Consider the following 20,246-nt stretch of genomic DNA (forward strand, 5'->3'; position numbering starts at 1 on the left):
GCGATGAAAACCCCCCCCCCAAAGTACCGTCCGGTACCTCGGCGATGAAAACCCCCCCCCCAAAGTACCGTCCGGTACCTCGGCGATGAAAACCCCCCCCCAAAGTACCGTCCGGTACCTCGGCGATGAAAACCCCCCCCCAAAATACCGTCCGGTACCTCGGCGATGAAAACCCCCCCCCAAAGTACCGTCCGGTACCTCGGCGATGAAAACCCCCCCCCAAAGTACCGTCCGGTACCTCGGCGATGAAAACCCCCCCCCCAAAGTACCGTCCGGTACCTCGGCGATGAAAACCCCCCCCCAAAGTACCGTCCGGTACCTCGGCGATGAAAACCCCCCCCCCAAAGTACCGTCCGGTACCTCGGCGATGAAAACCCCCCCCCAAAATACCGTCCGGTACCTCGGCGATGAAAACCCCCCCCCCAAAGTACCGTCCGGTACCTCGGCGATGAAAACCCCCCCCCCAAAGTACCGTCCGGTACCTCGGCCGCCATCAGCGGCACTTTGGGCGGGACTTGGGCAGGTGGAGGCCTTGACCAAATTCGGCCCCTTGGATTGGGGAACTTTGCCGTTAACTGTTATGTTTGACCTAGAAGTGCTTAGTGTGGACACAGTGGAGAGGCTGGTGTAATGTATGCACCTGTGAGTATGCTCACAGGTTTGTGGAGCGGTTGTCTCGACGCGGGAGTCCTCCCCTTATTTATTGAGGACTTGGCCTGGAGGGTGTTGCACGGAGCAGTCCCGTGCAATCGGTTTTTAATTCGGTTCACAGACTCCCAGGCCGCCTGCAATTTCTGCGGTCTGGAAGAGTCCGTGTTCCACGTGTATGAGGAATGTGCGAGGTTGCAGCCCCTGTTCCAATAGTTGAAGGGGCTGCTCCTCAAATTCTGGTTGCACTTCAGTCCCACACTCCTGATCTTTGGGCACCCTGTGCGGAGGTGGGCGCGAAGGTCGGAAGGCCTCCTCGTAGGACTGCTCCTGGGCACGGCCAAGGGGGCCATCGGCCGGTCCAGGCAGCAGGCGGTCGAGGGGGTCGTTCAGCCTGACTGCCTGCCTCCCTTCCGCGGTTACATCCGGGCCAGGGTGTCCCTGGAGATGGAGCACGCGGTGTCCACCGGTACGCTCGCGGCCTTCCGCGAGAGGTGGATGCTGGAGGGACTGGAGTGCATCATCACCCCCGGCAACCAAATTTTAATTTGATCCTTTAATGTTAAAAGTTACATTTGTTTAATTTGTCGGTTTTAGTACCCCTTTAATAAGGAGGTACTTGATTTATAGTTTGAACTAAAATAGTTACAGAGTTGTTGGCATGTCAGCTGTGGCTCAGTAGGTAGCACTCTTGGTTAAACTAAGGTCTCTTCCTCCACTTAGGGCGGTCTTTTGCCAGGGATTCCAAGTTGTCATAAGAACATAGGACATAAGAATTAGGAACAGGAGTAGGCCATCTTGCCGCTCGAGCCTGCTCCGCCATTCAACAAGATCATGGCTGATCTGGCCGTGGACTCAGCTCCACTTACCCGCCCGCTCCCCGTAACCCTTAATTCCCTTATTGGTTAAAAATATATCTATCTGTGACTTGAATACATTCAATGAGCTAGCCTCAACTGCTTCCCTGGGCAGAGAATTCCACAGATTCACAACCCTCTGGGAGAAGAAATTCCCTCTCAACTCGGTTTTAAATTGGCTCCCCCGTATTTTGAGGCTGTGCCCCCTAGTTCTAGTCTCCCCGACCAGTGGAAACAACCTCTCTGCCTCTATCTTGTCTATCCCTTTCATTATCTTAAATGTTTCTATAAGATCACCCCTCATCTTTCTGAACTCCAACGAGTAAAGACCCAGTCTACTCAATCTATCATCATAAGGTAACCCCCTCATCTCCGGAATCAGCCTAGTGACTCATCTCTGTACCCCCTCCAAAGCTAGTATATCCTTCCTTAAGTAAGGTGACCAAAACTGCACGCAGTACTCCAGGTGCGGCCTCACCAATACCCTATACAGTTGCAGCAGGACCTCCCTGCTTTTGTACTCCATCCCTCTCGCAATGAAGGCCAACATTCCATTCGCCTTCCTGATTACCTGCTGCACCTGCAAACTAACTTTTTGGGATTCATTCACAAGGACCCCCAGGTCCCTCTGCACCATCGGTGGGGATGCTGCATTTTATCAAGAAGGCTTTGAGGGTGTCCTTGAAACATTTCCTCTGCCCACCTGGGAATCGATTGCCATGTAGGAGTTCTGAGTAGAGCGCTTGCTTTGGGAATCTTGTGTCGCGCATGCGGACAATGTGGCCCGTCCAACGGAACTGGTCGAGTGTGGTCAGTGCTTCGATGCTGGGGATATGTTGGCCTGAGCGAGAACACTGATGTTGGTGCGTCTATCCTGCCAGGGGACTTGCAGGATCTTGCAGAGACATCGTTGGTGCTACTTCTCCAGTGATTTGAGGTGTCTACTGTATATGGTCCATGTCTCTGAGTCATACAGGAGGGCGAGTATCACTACTACCCTGTAGACCATAAGCTTGGTGCCAGTTTTGAGGGCCTGGTCTTCTTACACTCTCTTGCTCAGGCGACCAAAGGCTGTGCTGGCGCACTGGAGGCGGTGTTGGACCTCATCGTCGATGTCTGCTCTTGCTGACAGAAGGCTCCCAAGGTATGGAAAGTGGTCCACGTTGTCCAAGGCCGCACCGTGGATTTTGATGACCGGGGGGGGGGCAATGCTATGTGGCGGGGTCAGGTTGGTGGAGGACCTTTGTCTTACGAAAGTTTAGTGTACGGCCCATGCTTTCGTACGCCTCGGTGAAGGTGTTGATGATGGCTTGGAATTCAGCTTCTGAATGTGCGCAGATGCAAGCATCGTACGCGAACTGTAGCTCGACGACAGAGGTTGGAACGAGCTTGGATCTGGCCTGGAGGCGACGACGGTTGAACAGGTTCCCACTGGTTCTATAGTTTAGTTCCACTCCAGCGGGGAGCTTGTTGAGTGTGAGGTGGAGCATTGCAGCGAGGCAGATTGAGAAGAGGGTTGGCGCGATGACTCAGCCCTGTTTGACCCCGGTCCAGACATGGATTGGGTCTGTGGTGGATCCGTTGGTCAGGATCACGGCTTGCCTGTCATGGCGGAGCAGCCGGAGGATGGCGACAAACATTTGGGGGCAGCCAAAACGGTGGAGGATGCTCCACAATCCCTCGTGGTTAACGGTGTCAAAGGCCTTTGTGAGGTCAAAGAAGGCCATGTACAAGGGTTGGTGCTGTTCCCTGCATTTCTCTTGCAGTTGTCGCGCTGTGAAGATCATGTCCATTGCACCCCGTAGTGGACGGAATCGGCATTGCGACTCTGGGAGGAGCTCTGAGGATTCGAGCAATGACTTTCCCAGTGGCCGACAACTTGTCCCCTTTTTTAAAGATGGTCACGATCACTGCATCTCTGAGATCTCCTGGAATGCTCTCCTCCCTCCAAATGAGAGAGATGAGGTCATGCATTCGTGCCAGTAGTGCCTCTCCGCCATACTTTAGTGCCTCAGCGGGGATTCCATCCGCTCCCGATGCTTTGTTGTTCTTGAGCTGACGGATGGCCTTTTCTACCTTGTGCAGGGCTGGGGTTTTGCTGAGATGGTGGCGGGTAGCTTGCTGCGGGATGGAGTCGAGGATACTCGTGGTGCTACTTCCAGCGGGCCCTGACTGCCTCGGTGTCCTTGATGAGTGTCTCCCCGTTCTTGGCCAGCAGTGGGGTGGGGCCTTGGGTGATTGGACCATAGGTGGCCTTGACTGCAGTGAAGAATCCTCGCACATCATGGCTGTCGGCCAGCTGCTGGATCTCCTGTGCTTTCTCCACCCACCATCTATTCTTTAGGTCACGGGTTTTTTGTTGGACCTCGGCCTTCAGCCGCCTGTAAAGCTGCTTTGCTGCTCCCGAGTTGGGTTGTTGCTTTAGGTTCAGGAATGCCCTGCGCTTGCGGTTTATTCGCTCCTGGATCTCCTGGTCATTCTCGTCGAACCAGTCCTGGTGTTTCCTGGTTGAGTGGCCGAGCATCTCTTCGCAGGCGCTGGTTATGGTGGCCTGGAGGGCACTCTGCGTCTCAGGGTCAACGAGGGCTCTCTCAGCTGGGTCTTTGAGTTCCCCAGCATTCATTTTTCTGCGGCACTGCTTCTGTTGCCGTCGTCGCTTTGGGGCTATATTCATGTTAATGATGGATCGGATTAGGCGGTGGTCCGTCCAGCAGTCGTTGGCTCCTGTCATGGCGCGGGTGATGCGCACATCCTTGTGATCCCTCGCTTGAACGATGACATAGTCGAGCAGGTGCCAGTGCTTGGAGCGAGGGTGTTGCCACGAATGCTTATATTTGTTCCTCTGGTGGAACAAGGTGTTAAAAGATCCCACGGCACTATTTTGAAGAAGAGCAGGGGAGTTATCCCCGGTGTCCTGGCCAATATTTATCCCTAAATCAACATAACAAAAAACAGATTATCTGGTCATTATCACATTGCTGTTTGTGGGAGCTTGCTTGTGCACAAATTGGCTGCCGTGTTTCCTACATTACAACAGTGACTACACTGTTCATCGGAGTTCACCGGTACGCTCAAGGCCTTCCGCGAGGGATGGGCACTGGAGGGACTGGACTGCATCATCACCCCCGGGAACCAAATTTGAATTTGATCCATTTAATGTTAAAAGTTTAATTTGTTGGTTTTAGTGCCATATTAATATGGGGGCACTTGATTTATAGTTTTCACCAAAATAGTTGTAGAGCTGTTGAGATGTTGCACAGAGCAGTCCCATGCAATAAGTTTTTAAGCCGATTCATGGGCTCCCAGGCCGCCTGTAATTTCTGCGGTCTGGAGGAGTCCGTGCGAGGTTGCAGCCCCTCTTGCAATATCTGAAGGGGCTGCACCTCAAATTCTGGTTGCACTTCAGTCCCACACTTCTGATCTTTGGGCACCCTGTGCAGAGGGGAGCGGGCAGGTCAGAAGGCCTCCTCGTAGGACTGCTCCTGGGCATGGCCAAGGGGGCCATCAGCCGGTCCTGGCAGTGGGCGGTCGAGGGGGTCGTTCAGCCCGACTGCCTGCCTCTCTTCCGCGGTTACATCCGAGCCAGGGTGTCCCTGGAGATGGAGCACGAGCTGTTGAGTTGGGAGTGGCTTAGCCGGTCACGTGATGTTCACAAGACTCAATAAAACCCCGGCCAGTTGGGTTCGGGGGATCCACGATGAGGCAGGTGGTTGTGAGCCTGGTGGATGAACTGGTAATGTGTAGTGTGATTGTTAAACCTTTGTTAATAAACCAACTTGTTCTTAATAGCAATGTGCTGCTATGATTTGTTAAGCAAAGAACCCATGAAGCGAATACATTATGGTTGGGGGGGAGGGTAATTTTGATTTTGCCCACCTGGGGTGGTACTCTGGCGGAGCGGATTGTATCTCTGTTGTAGAACCCAGACGATTTTGAATGGGTTGAAAACCAGGCAGTTTCTGCAATGCGATTACCAGATTGTACTGCGTGCAGTTCTGGTCACCAGGAAGCATGTGATTGCACTAGAAAGGGTGCAGAGGAGATTTATGAGGATGTTGCCAGTACTGGAGAATTGTAGCTATGAGGAAAAATTGGATAGGCTGGGGTTGTTTTCCTTGGAACAGAAGAGGCTGAGGGGAGATTTAATTAAGATGTATAAAATTATGAGGGCCCCAGATAGAGTGGTTAGTGAGCACCTATTTCCCTTAGCAACAGGGTCAATAACCAGGTGGCATAGATTTAAAGTAATTGGTAGAAAGATTAGAGAGAAAAAATCTTCACCCAGAGGGTGGTGGGGGTCTGGAACTCACTGCCTGAAAGGGTGGTAGAGGCAGAAACCCTCATCACATTTAAAAAGTATTTGGATGTGCACCTGAAGTGCTGTAACCTACAGGGCTCCGGATCTAGAACTGGAAGGTGGGATTAGGCTGGGTAGCTCTTTTTCGTCCAGCGGAGACACAATGGGCTGAATGGCCTCCTTCTGTGTCCTAATTTTTCTGTGATTCTGTGATTGGTAAAGGTGGAAAATGTCCCCTGCTTGTCGGCAATGGAAAATGTTCATTGAATAAGTTTAAGACAGAAATAGACAGTCTCTTAACTGATAAGGGAATAAGGGGTTATGGGGAGCGGGCGGGGAAGTGGAGCTGAGTCCATGATCAGATCAGCCGTGATCGTATTGAATGGCGGAGCAGGCTCGAGGGGCCGTATGGCCTACTCCTGCTCCTATTTCTTAAGTTCTTATGTTCAGTGCCCCAGCGCTAACAGTTTCATGAGCACCACATTCCCACACAAAAATATGTTAAAATTCCGAATGGGATGGAGCCATGTTAAGACAAAAAAAGTTTTCATTTGAGATTCATGAAGTTTCGAACATCTGTTACACCTCCAGTTAGTCCAACTTTACTTCTATTGAAAGGATTGTCATTTTGACTGAAGTTATGATTTAACAATAGGCAGGTGTGTAAACAGAGGTTTCTGTCACCGGGACAGCTCAGAGGTTCGACCCAAAAGGAGGAAGCATTTAGTGCCTCAGAGGGCCGGAGGAGCGATTAATTAAGCAATTGAGAATTGGAGCTTGTTTATGCGAAGTTACGACCTCGGGATAGATTTGTGTGGAAAGTTTTTGCAAGCGGTCTGTAGAGGGCTTGTTCCCTCCCGGGAGCGGGGAGCCTCGAACTCTGGATTGCCGTGGGAAAAAGAGAGATTATTAATGAACGGTGCAATTCTTTGAAGCGGCTGCCTGGAAAATGTTGTTTCAGTGATCTTTGAATGACTTTTATTAGATTGGTGCTGCTAATAGAAGGTCGAAGTGATGTGTCAGCCATGGCTCAGTGGGTAGCACTCTCTTGCCCCTGAGTCAGAAGGTTGTGGGTTCATAGTCCCACTCCAGGGACTTGAGCACAAAAATCTAGACTGACACTCCCAGTGCAGTGCTGAGGGAGTGCTGCATTAAAATCATAGAAAATTTACAGCATGGAAGGAGGCCATTTCGGCCCATTGTGTCCGCACTGGCCGACCAAGGGCTTATCCAGCCTAATTTCATTTACCAGCTCTTGGTCTGTAGTCCTGTAGGTTACGGCACTTTAAGTGCACATCCAAGTATTTTTTTAATGTGGTGAGGCTTTCTGCCTCTAACACCCTTTCAGGCAGTGAATTTGAGACCCCACCACCCTCTGGGTCAAGAGATTTCCCCTCTGTTATGTATTAGTGCTTGGGGGGTCACCAGACACCAGAGGGCACCGCGGTCGGAGGTCATCGGGCTGCACGCATGTGGCATGTGTGCTTGGTCACCTGTATATAAGCTGGGTGTCTTTGTCACGCAGGCACTCTTGGGCTGGAATAAAGATGGATCAGGTTGCACCTGAGTGAGTTTACAGTAACCAGACTCTTGAGTCGTTGCAATTGACGACGGGGTAATTTAAGAACCTTCACATGCACAATGGGCACTGTTGGAATCCTGGAGAGATTCCTGGAGGGCAAGGATTGGGCGGATTTTGTCGACCGCCTGGATCAGTATTTTGTGACCAATGGCATGGAGGCAGAGGCGTACGCAGTTAAGCCCAGGGGCAGTTCTCCTCACCGTTTGTGGTCCGAAAATTTACAGCCTCTTGTCGAATCTTCTCTCGCCTGTATGTCCGGTGGGAAAAGGGTACGAGGAATTGTGTACGTTGGTGGGTAACCATCTGAAGCCAAAAGAGGGGATCATCATATCACGCGACCGTTTCTACACGCATGTTCGTGCTGAGGGCCAGGACACGTCGGGATTTGTCGCCGACCTGCGATGTCTTGCTGAGCCGTGTAAGTTCGGGAACGTGCTGGGAGACATGCTGCGTGATGTCTTCGTGATAGGCATCAGCCATGATGCGATCCTCAGTGTTGCGTTTGCAATAATTCGTCAACAGGGTGAAATCAGATTCGTGCCCAATGGCGGACTTTGAGCAGCTACAGGTTTCGCAAACACAGTCAGGTAGGCCGCCAGGTGCAGCTCTGCCAGCCGACGACAAAATCTGGTGCACAGTACTTGCCGTGGAGTTCTGACTCTGGGAGGAGATCTGCTTTGTACTATCGGCCGTGGTCAGGCAAGCCTGGGCGATCGTGATGGCCCTGCTCAGGTCCAGAGTCTCCGCAGCCAGCAGCTTCCGCAGGATCAACTCGTGATTTATGCCTCTTACAAAGACGTCACGCAGCTTGTCTTCCAACGCGGTTCCAAACTTACACGGCCCAGCGAGACGCTTCGGGTCGACAACAAATTCCACCACGTCCTGGCTCTCAGAACGAACATGCTTGTAAAAGCGCTATCTCGAGATAATGATGTCTTCTGTAGGTTTGAGATGGTCCCGAATCAGAGCACACAATTCCTCATAGGTCTTTTCCATTGGACGTGCAGGTGAGAGCAGATTCCTTATGAGGCCATAGATTTTTGGACCACAAACCGCGAGGAAAATTGCCCCGCACCTAACTGCATCAGCGTCTTCATCCATCTTGTTGGCCATGAAGCACTGGTCGAGGTGATCTGTAAAATCCTCCCGGTCTTCTCCCTCCAGGTTTCAAACGGTGCTCATTTTTTTGTTTTGTGTGTGAAAGTTCGTATTGTGCCTCGTCACCAAATGTTGCGTCTGCAATAACTCAATAGGCTTAGTACCGGGAACTCAATCAGGTGCGACCTGACTACTTTATTCACTCTCAAAGTGAGGATTAAACATGGAGGCTTTCTTTATATACAAGGGCTGCACTTGTGTGTCTGTGGCCCAATGACCTCCGATGGTCGCTCCCCCTGGTGGCAGGTAAACCCAGGCATACATACATTACACTCAGGAAGCAGTAGGCTACAGAGACGCTGGATTTGAAAAAGGCCATCGCGACTGCCCAGGCATGCATGACGACGGATAATAATTTGAGGCAGATATCATCGACGAGCCGGAGTTCCACGGCAAGTACTGTAAACAAGTTGGTGTCATCTTTGGACAGAGCTGCTTACGTGAAACATGCCGCTGCTCAGAGCCCGCCAGCTGGTTTGATCCAGATTTCACCCTGTTGGTGTTGTGGGGACAATCATCAGCCTCATCGATTTCGGTTCAGCTTGGCTCGGCTTGGAAAGCAGTGACAGGATCAGTCCAAGTCAGCATGGATTTATGAAAAGGAAATCATGCTTGGCAAATCTTCTAGAATTTTTTGAGGATGTAACTAGTAGAATGTACAAGGGAGAACCAGTGGATGTGGTGTATTTGGACTTTCAAAAGGCTTTTGACAAGGTCCCGCACAAGAGATTGGTGTGCAAAATCAAAGCACATGGTATTGAGGGTAATGTACTGACGTGGATAGAGAACTGGTTGGCAGGCAGGAAGCAGAGAGTCGGGATAAACGGGTCCTTTTCAGAATGGCAGACAGTGACTAGTGGGTGCCGCAGGGCTCAGTGCTGGGACCCCAGCTATTTACAATATACATCAATGATTTGGATGAAGGAATTGAGTGTAAAATCTCCAAGTTTACAGATGACACTAAACTGGGTGGTGGTGTGAGCTGTGGGGAGGACGCTGTGAGGCTGCAGGGTGACTTGGACAGGTTAGGTGAGTGGGCAAATACATGGCAGATGCAATATAATGTGGATAAATGTGAGGTTATCCACTTTGGGGGCAAAAACACGAAGGCAGAATATTATCTGAACAGCGGCAGATTAGGAAAAGGGGAGATGCAACGAGACCTGGGTGTCATGGTACATCAGTCATTGAAAGTTGACATGCAGGTACAGCAGGCGGTGAAGAAGGCAAATGGTATGTTGGCCTTCATAGCTAGGGGTTCTGAGTATAGGAGCAGGGAGGTCTTACTGCAGTTGTACAGGGCCTTGGTGAGGCCTCACCTGGAATATTGTGTTCAGTTTTGGTCTCTTAATCTGAGGAAGGATGTTCTTGCTATTGAGGGAGTGCAGCAAAGGTTCAGCAGATTGATTCCAGGGATGGCTGGACTGACATATGAGGAGAGACTGGATCAACTGGGCCTTTATTCACTGGAGATTAGAAGGATGAGAGGGGATCTCATAGAAACATATAAGATTCTGACGGGACAGGACAGGGTAGATGCAGGAAGAATGCTCCCGATGTTGGGGAAGTCCAGAACCAGGGGACACAGTCTAAGGGGTATGCTATTTAGGACTGAGATGAGGAGAAACTTTTTCACTCAGAGAGTTCTTAACCTGTGGAATTCCCTACCACAGAGAGTTGTTGATGTCGTTTGTTGGATTATATTCAAGAGGAAGTTAGATATGGCCCTTACGACTAAAGGGATCAAGGGATATGGAGAGAAAGCAGGAAAGGGGTGCTGAGGTGAATGATCAGCCATGATTTTATTGAATGGTGGTGCAGGCTCGAAGGGCCGAATGGCCTACTCCTGCACCTATTTTCTATGTTTCTATATTTTATGTTTACTTATGCAATGGTTGTTCGAAAGTGGGGCATCTTCACAGGATGTGTCCACAACGGAGCAAGCGTGGTGCGGCTCACCACGTGGTTGATGAGGACCAGTTCAGTGATGGCCCGGATACACAACCTGAGGAGGAAGTGCATGGATTGTATTCATTCCTGAGCAAGAGCCAGCCGATAGTCGTTAATGTGAAGCTGAATGGCGTGCCTGTATCAATGAAGTTGGACACGGGTGCGAGCCAGTCGATAATGAGCCAAAGGTCTTTCGACAAGTTGTGGGACACTAAGGCTGCGAAACCGAAGCTGAGTCCAGTCAATGCCAGGTTGCGTACTTACACTAAGGAAATCATACCGGTGCTCGGCAGTGCAGCAATCGAGGTGTCATATGACGCTGTGGTTCACGAGCTACCATTATGGATCATCCCAGGTAGTGGTCCAACGCTGTTCGGCAGGAATTGGCTCGAGATAATCAAGCTGAACTGGAATGATGTCAAGATGTTGTCCTCGGTGGATGATACTTCGTGTGCTCAAGTCTTGAAAAAGTTTCCTTCTTTGTTTGAACCGGGCATTGGTAATTTTACGGGAGTCAAGGTGCAGATTCACCTGGACTCCAAAGCTCGGTCTGTTCCGTACATGATGAGGGAGAAGGTTGAAATTGAGCTTGACAGACTCCAGCGTGAAGGGATCGTATCACCGGTCGAGTTTAACGAGTGGGCGAGTCCCATTGTTCCTGTGTTGGAGAGTGATGGCACTGTCAGGATTTGTGGTGACTACAAGGTTACGATTAACTGATTTTCGAAACAGGATCAGTATCCGTTACCGAGGGATGATGACCTGTTTGCCATGCTAGCTGGTGGAAAGTCGTTCACGAAACTGGATCTGACGTCGGCCTTTATGACCCAGGAGCTTGTCGACACTTCGAAGAAACTCACCTTGCATCAACACCCATAAAGGACTGTTCGTCTACAACGGGTGGCCTTTTGGGATTCGTTAGGCTGCAGCCATATGTCAGAGGAATATGGAGAGTTTACTGAAGTCCGTTCCTAAAACTGTCGTGTTTCAAGATGACATTCTGGTCACAGGTCGCGAAACTGCGGAACATCTGAACAATCTTGAAGAAGTCATACAGCGTCTGGACAAAGTGGGGCTCAGGCTGAAATGCTCGAAGTGTGTCTTCATGGCACCTGAAGTCGAATTCCTCGGGAGAAAGATTGCTGCTGATGGCATCAGGCCCACTGATTCGAAAACTGAGGCCATCAAAAATGGACCCAGGCCTCAGAATGTGACAGAGCTGCATTCGTTCCTTGGGCTACTCAACTACTTTGGTAATTTCTTACCCAGATTCAGCACTTTACTAGAGCCACTGCATGTGTTACTAAGAAAAGGCGACAACTGGATGTGGGGTGCGTCTCAAGATAGAGCCTTTGAGAAAGCCAATAATCTGCTATGTTCAAACAAGTTGCTTGTTCATTATGATCCGCGTAAGTGTCTTGTATTGGCCTGTGATGTTTCATCATATGGGGTTGGCTGCGTAGTCCAACAAGCAAATGAATCGGGCAAGCTACAACCTGTTGCGAATGCTTCGAGAAGTCTGTCTAAAGTGGAAAGAGCTTACAGTATGGTAGAGAAAGAAGCTTTGGCCTGTGTGTATGGGGTAAAAGAAATGCACCAGTACCTGTTTGGTCTTCGTTTTAGAAACATAAAAACATAGAAAATAGGTGCAGGAAATAGGCTGCACCACCATTCAATAAGATCATGGCTGATCATTCCTTCAGTACCCCTTTCCTGCTTTCTCTCCATACCCCCTTGATCCCTTTAGCCGTAAGGGCCATATCTAACTCCCTCTTGAATGTATCCAATGAACTGGCATCAACAACTCTCTGCGGCAGGGAATTCCACAGGTTAACTACTCTCTGAGTGAAGAGGTTTCTCCTCATCTCAGTCCTAAATGGCCTACCCCTTATCCTAAGACTATGTCCCTTGGTTCTGGTCTTCCCCAACATCGGGAACATTCTTCCCGCATCTAACCTGTCCAGTCCCGTCAGAATCTTATATGTTTCTATGAGATCCCCTCTCATCCTTCTAAACTCCAGTGTATAATGGCCCAGTTGATCCAGTCTCTCCTCATAGGTCAGTCCAGCCATCCCTGGAATCAGTCTGGTGAACCTTCGCTGCACACCCTCAATAGCAAGAACGTCCTTCCTCAGATTAGGAGACCAAAACTGAACACAATATTCCAGGTGGGGCCTCACCAAGGCCCTGTACAACTGCAGTAAGACTTCCCTGCTCCTATACTCAAATTCCCTTGCTATGAAGGCCAACATACCATTTGCCTTCTTCACCGCCTGCTGTACCTGCATTCCAACTTTCAAGGACTGATGAACCATGACACCCAGGTCTCGTTGCACCTCCCCTTTTCCTAATCTGCCGCCATTCAGATAATATTCTGCCTTCGTGTTTTTACCCCCAAAGTGAATAATCTTACATTTATCCACATTATACTGCATCTGCCATGTATTTGCACACTCGCCTAACCTGTCCAAGTCACCCTGCAGCCTCTTAGCATCCTCTTCACAGCTCACACCGCCATCCAGTTTAATGTCATCTGCAAACTTGGAGATATTACACTCAATTCCATCATCTAAATCATTAATATATATTGTAAAGAGCTGGAGTCCCAGCACTGAGCCTTGCAGCACTCCACTAGTCACTGCCTGCCATTCTGAAAAGGACCTGTTTATCCCGACTCTGCTTCCTATCTGCCAACCAGTTCTCTATCCACGTCAGTACATTACCCCCAATACCATGTGCTTTGATTTTGTACACCAATCTCTTGTGTGGGACCTTGTCAAAAGCCTTTCTAATGGTCAAGCAGAGCGTGTTGTTCAAACGATCAAGCAAAGTATGAAACGTGTAACTCAGGGCTCACTGTAGAGATGGTTATCATGTATATTGCTCAGTTTACAGATCAAGACCTCATACGCTTATTGTGGTTCCATCTGCTGAACTACTGATGAAGAGAAATCTCAAGACCAGGCTTTCTCTTGTTCATCCTGATTTGAATGATCGTGTTGAAAACAGACGTCAAAGTCAGCAATGGTGTCATGATCATGTTGCCGTGTCACACGACATCTCAGTCAACGATCCGGTTTATGTACTGAACCATGGTCGTATTGTGCCTCGTCGCGAAATGTTGCGTATGCAATAACTCAATAGGCTTAGTACTGTGAACTCAATCAGGTGCGATCTGACTCTACTTTATTAGCTCTCAAAGTGAGGATTAAACATGGAGGCTTTCTTTATATACAAGGGCTGCACATGTGTGTCTGTGGCCCAATGACCTCCAATGGTCGCTCCCCCTGGTGACAGGTAAACCCAGGCATACATACATTACACTCAGGAAGCAGTAGGCTGCAGAGACGCTGGATTTGAAAAAGGCCATCGCGACTGCCCAGGCATGCATGACGACGGATAATAATTTGAGGCAGATATCATTGACAAGCCGGAGTTCCACGGCAAGTACTGTAAACAAAATGGCGTCGTCTTCGGGCAGAGCTGCTTACGTGAAACATGCCGCTGCTCAGAGCCCGCCAACTGGTTCGATCCAGATTTCACCATGTTGGCGTTGTGGGGACAATCGTCGGCCTCATCGATGTCGGTTCAGACAATACTCATGGAATGGATGTTCGAAAGTGGGGCATCTTCACAGGATGTGTCCACAACGGAGCAAGCGTGGTGCGGCTCACCACGTGGTTGATGAGGACCAGTTCAGTGATGGCCCGGATACACAACCTGAGGAGGAAGTGCATGGATTGTATTCATTCCTGAGCAAGAGCCAGCCGATAGTCGTTAATGTGAAGCTGAATGGCGTGCCTGTATCAATGGAGCTGGACACGGGTGCGAGCCAGTCGATAATGAGCCAAAGGTCTTTCGACAAGTTGTGGGACACTAAGGCTGCGAAACCGAAGCTGAGTCCAGTCAATGCCAGGTTGCGTACTTACACTAAGGAACTCATACCGGTGCTCGGCAGTGCAGCAATCGAGGTGTCATATGACGGTGTGGTTCACGAGCTACCATTATGGATCATCCCAGGTAATGGTCCATCGCTGTTCGGCAGGAATTGGCTCGAGAAAATCAAGCTGAACTGGAATGATGTCAAGATGTTGTCCTCGGTGGATGATACTTCGTGTGCTCAAGTATTGAAAAAGTTTCCTTCTTTGTTTGAACCGGGCATTGGTAATTTTATGGGAGCCAAGGTGCAGATTCACCTGGACTCCAATGCAAGGCCTGTCTATCACAAAGCTCGGTCTGCTCCGTACATGATGAGGGAGAAGGTTGAAATTGAGCTTGACAGACTCCATGATCGTGTTGCCGTGTCACGTGACATCTCAGTCAACGCTCCGGTTTATGTACTGAACTATGGTCAAGGTCCAAAGTGGATCGCCGGCACTGTTACAGCCAAGGAGGGTAACAGAGTCTTTATTGTCGTGCTCAAGAATGTGCAAACATGCAGGAAACACCTTGACCAGGTTAAACTGCGGCACACGGATGAACTGGAACCGAGTGAGGAAGATGCAGTGAATGACCAACCAACCATTGTTCACTCATCAGAGGACTCTGCTGACATTACTGACTCTGAACCTTCAGTCTCTGATGTGGTCATGACCACTCCCATCAGATCGGCTACTCAGCCCTCCGTCTCAACGGACTCAGAACCCTCGCCCAGAGCCAAACTGAGACGATCAACTCGTGAGAGGAAAGCCCCAGATCGTCTTAATTTGTAAAAAGACTGTTGTTATGATTTAAAAGGGGGGTGTTGTTATGTATTAATGCTTGGGGGTCACCAGACACCAGAGGGCGCCACGGTCGGAGGTCATTGGGCATTGACATGTGTTCTTGGTCACCTGTATTTAAGCTGGTTGTCTTTGTCACGCTCGCCCTCTTGGGCTGGAATAAAGATGGATCAGGTTGCACATGAGTGAGTTTACAGTAACCAGACTCTTGAGTCATTACACAATGTAACTGAAGTCCTTCATCCCTGGAACCATTCTTGTAAATCTTTTCTGCACCCTCTCTCAGGCCTTCACATCCTTCCTAAAGTGTGATGCCCAGAATTGGACACAATACTCCAGTTGTTTCATCAGAACTGGAGAAACAGGATTCTGAGGAAAGGTCCTCTACCTGAAACTATGGGCTAGACTTTCCCCTTCATTTTCGGAGGTTTGCTTGGCGATACAGCTGTTTTTTGATGAGAAACCGCCCGGCGAAAGTTTCCTCTTTATTTTTTGAAGAGTTACGCCCACGTTTTGTAAAGGCCCCCGTGAAGCAAACCGCCCACGTGCACCGCTGAGCAAACCGCCAGGAAAAGCTGCCTGAAACCGGGCGGTGGGTGAGTATCCTGCAAAGAAAGGTAAGTTAAAGGGTTTTTATAATTATTTTTTAAATTCTAAAACAGCGATTACGTTAAAAAGTGTCTTAGTTTTGTCACTAAGGAATGGCTGGGACAGGATTCGGCCGACAAACGCAGGGCTCATCTCCTGACGGTTTGTGGATCCAGGACGTACTCCCTGATGAAGGACCTTCCAGCGCCAGAGAAGCCGGTGGACAAGACGTTTGAAGAGCTCAGTAAGTTGATCGGGGAACACCTTAAACCTGCGAGCAGCATGCATATGGCGAGACACCGGTTTTATACGCACCGGCGGCGAGAAGGGCAAAGCGTTCCAGACTTTGTGGCAGACCTCCGGCGACTGGCGAGCCTATGTAAGTTCCCAGATGCATGCAGAGCGGAGATGCTGCGAGACTTTTTAATTGAGGGCATCGGGAACGCTGGGGTTTTCAGGAAACTGATTGAGACCAAAGACTTGACCCTGGAAACGGCGGCTTTGATGGCCCAGACATTTATCTCAGGGGAGGAAGAGACCAAAATGATGTTTTACAAAAATCTTGGTTTAAATGCAGCAAATGGACAGGGAGTCAACATTGTTAATGCGGCACACAGTTCTCCAGGCAGACAAGAGCAATCGGACATGCCCGAGCATGTAGTCAAACCCAAAGGGGGAATTCAACAGAGGCAATCGCTAGCTGAACGGCGATTCATGCCATCGCAAGGGACAATGGGGCCGTCAACACCTGTTAATGGTATGCTTAAGGACAGTTACAGAGATAGTCAGAGACGATCGACTGGTAATGGGCCTTTTGTTTCCAACAGCGGCTCATGTTGGAGGTGTGGAGGCAAACACACAGCCAGAGCTTGCAGGTATCAGCAATATACCTGCAGAAATTGCAATTTCAGCGGTCACTTGGCGCGTATGTGCAGGAAGCCTGCAGCCAGGTTGATGTATGAGGAGGATGGGCCCAATGTAAGCCCAACGAGGCCAAATGGACACTGGGGGAAATCGCTGGAAGCTGAAGTTCAGCGAGTTCATGTGGAGCACATATACAATTCATACACCAGGACGCCACCGATAATGATGAAAGTGCTTCTCAGTGGCATCCCAGTATCAATGGAACTAGACACGGGGGCCAGCCAGTCTCTGATGAGTATCAAACAGTTCGATAAGTTGTGGGCGTCCAAGGCCAGGAGGCCAAAATTATTGCCGATTGACGCACAGCTACGGACATATACAAAGGAGCTCATTCCGGTGCTAGGCAGCGCCACGGTAGTCGTGACCCACAAAGATTCAGAGAACAGGTTGCCACTCTGGATTGTCCCGGGGGATGGTCCCGCACTGCTGGGGAGGAGTTGGCTTGCAGTCATGAACTGGAAATGGGGCAATGTCAATGCAATTTCCTCTGTGGAGCAAATATCATGCTCACAGGTCCTGGACAAATTTTGACTCACTATTTCAACCCGGCATTGGCACGTTCATGGGAAACAAGGTAGTGATTCACATAAACCCGGACACCAGGCCAGTAATTCACAAGGCCAGAGCGGTGCCATACGTGATGCGGGAAAAGATAGAAGCTGAATTGGACCGCCTGCTGAGGGAAGGCATCATCTCGCCAGTCGAATTCAGTGATTGGGTGAGCCCGATCGTGCCGGTGCTCAAGGCGGATGGGTCGGTCAGGATATGTGGTGATTACAAGGCCACCATCAATCGGGTGTCACTCCAAGACCAGTACCCGCTACCGAGAGCGGAGGACCTCTTTGCGACGCTATCCGGTGGCAAACTTTTTTCAAAATTGGACCTGACCTCAGCTTACATGACCCAGGAGCTGGCGAGTGAGTCGAAGAAGCTGACCACCATCACGACACACAAGGGGTTGTTTGAGTACAACAGATGTCCGTTTAGGATTCGCTCGGCCACCACGATCTTTCAACGAAACATGGAAAGTCTCCTCAAGTCAATTCCAAGGACGGTGGTTTTTCAAGACGACATCCTCATCACGGGTTGCGATACTGAAGAACACTTCCACAACCTGGAGGAGGTGCTACGCAGACTGGACCGGGTAGGTCTGCGACTGAAAAAGGCGAAGTGCGTCTTCCTAGCTCCAGAGGTAGAATTCCTGGGGATGATGGTAGCAGCAGACGGGATCAGCCCTACTGCTTCCAAAATGGAAGTGATCCAGAGAGCACCCAGACCCTGTAACACGACGGAGCTGCGTTCGTTCCTGGGGCTCCTGAACTATTTTGGGAGCTTTCTTCCCAAGTTGAGCACGCTGTTAGAGCCGCTACACGTGTTCCTACGCAAAGGTCGTGAATGGGTCTGGGGGGACAGCCAGGAAAGGGCTTTTAATAGAGCACGCAATTTGTTATGTTCCAACAATCTGTTAACGCTTTATGACCCATATAAGAAACTTGTTTTAACGTGTGATGCGTCGTCCTATGGTGTCGGGTGTGTGTTGCAGCAAGTCAATGTCAAGGGTCAGTTACAGCCAGTAGCTTATGCCTCCAGAAGTCTGTACCAGGCAGAAAGGGGCTACGGGATGGTAGAAAAGGAAGCGCTTGCATGTGTATATGCTGTAAAAAAAAAAATGCAGCAGTACCTGTTTGGCAGGAAATTTGAGCTGGAGACAGATCACAAACCCCTTACGTCCCTTTTGGCCGACAACAAGGCCATAAATGCAAATGCGTCGGCCCGCATACAGAGGTGGGCACTCACGTTAGCCGCCTATGACTACACAATTCGGCACAGACTGGGCACTGAAAACTGCGCCGATGAACTCAGCAGGCTCCCACTAGCCACCACCGAGGGGGCAACCGAGCATGCTGCTGAGATGGTCATGGCTGTTAAAGCTTTCGAAAGCGAAGGCTCACCCGTGACAGCCCTTCAGATCAAAGTCTGGACTAATAGAGACCCACTACTGTCTTTAGTCAAGAAATGTGTCCTGAATGGGGACTGGGCAGCCACGTACGGGGCATGCCCTGAGAAATTCAAACCATTTCACAGGCGCAAGGATGAACTCTCGATTCAGGCCGATTGTCTACTATGGGGTAACCGAGTAGTCGTGCCCCAGGTGGGCAGAGGGGTGTTCATCCGAGAACTCCACAAGGAGCACCCGGGCATTGTCATGATGAAGGCAATTGCCAGGTCACACGTTTGGTGGCCAGGGATAGATGCAGATCTGGAATTTTGTGTTCGCAGGTGCAACACATGTACTCAGCTGGGCAATGTGCCCAGGGAAGCCCCCCTTAGTCCCTGGTCCTGGCCCGCCAAGCCATGGTCACGCATCCATGTGGACTACGCAGGTCTCTACATGGGAAAAATGTTTTTGGTTGTAGTAGACGCCTACGCCAAATGGATTGAGTGTGACATTCTCAATTCAACCACATCCTCTGCCACGGTAGAAAGTCTACGGGCAATGTTCGCCGCCCACGGTCTACCGGACGTCTTGGTCAGCGACAATGGCCCGTGCTTTACAAGCACTGAGTTCCAGGACTTCAGGGCAGGCAATGGAATCAACCATGTCAGAACGGCACCGTTCAAGCCGGCCTCAAACGGCCAGGTGGAACGAGCAGTGCAGATAATCAAACAGGGGATGCCCAGAATCTAAGGGGGTTCCCTATAAAGCCGCTTATCATGCCTCCTGTTGGCCAATAGATCCCGACCACATTCACTCACAGGGGTTCCACTCGCAGAGCTGCTAATGAAAAGGACGCTCAAAACCATGTTATCCCTCATACACCCCACCATGAAAGAAATTGTTGAGAGCAGGCGCTAGTCACAATGTGACTACCATGACGGGAATGCGAGGGCGTGATGTATTGATGTCAATGACCCTGTCTTTGTCCTCAACTACCCTGCATGGCCCAAATGGCTTGCAGGCACTGTGATTGCTAAAGAGGGGAATAGGATTCTGGTAGTTAAACGTACCAATGGACAAATCTGCCGCAAACACGTGGATCAAACAAAAAGGAGGTTCAGCAACCCCATAGAAGAAGCAGAGGAAGAACACGATGTAGAGTTTACTCCTCCACAGGTGACCGAACACCGGAACCAAGTGGAGGAGAGCCCAGTCACTGTGGGCAGTCTGGACAGGCCTGAGGCACCGCAAACAGCAGACACTCAGGCCAGCGCCCAACAACCGGAGCCCCAATTCAGGCGCTCTACAAGGGAGCGTAAACCACCAGAGAGACTTAACCTGTGATCCCAATAAGACTTCGTGGGGGAGGTGATGTCATGTATTCAACTGTCATTGTAATCCATGTATAAACTGACCCAAGTTGTACACCGTGAGAACACTGACCACTAGGTGGTAAACTTGTGGGAGACACCCCTAACCTGGACTTTCAGGTATAAAAGGGGAAGCTCCAGCCACCTTCATCACTTCAGTGCTGGAATAAAGGTTACTGGTCATAGAGTGACCTGCTGCACAGGAGGGCAGG

The sequence above is a fragment of the Pristiophorus japonicus genome, chromosome 12 (assembly GCF_044704955.1).
Source record: "Pristiophorus japonicus isolate sPriJap1 chromosome 12, sPriJap1.hap1, whole genome shotgun sequence".
Taxonomy (NCBI): Eukaryota; Metazoa; Chordata; class Chondrichthyes; family Pristiophoridae; genus Pristiophorus; species Pristiophorus japonicus.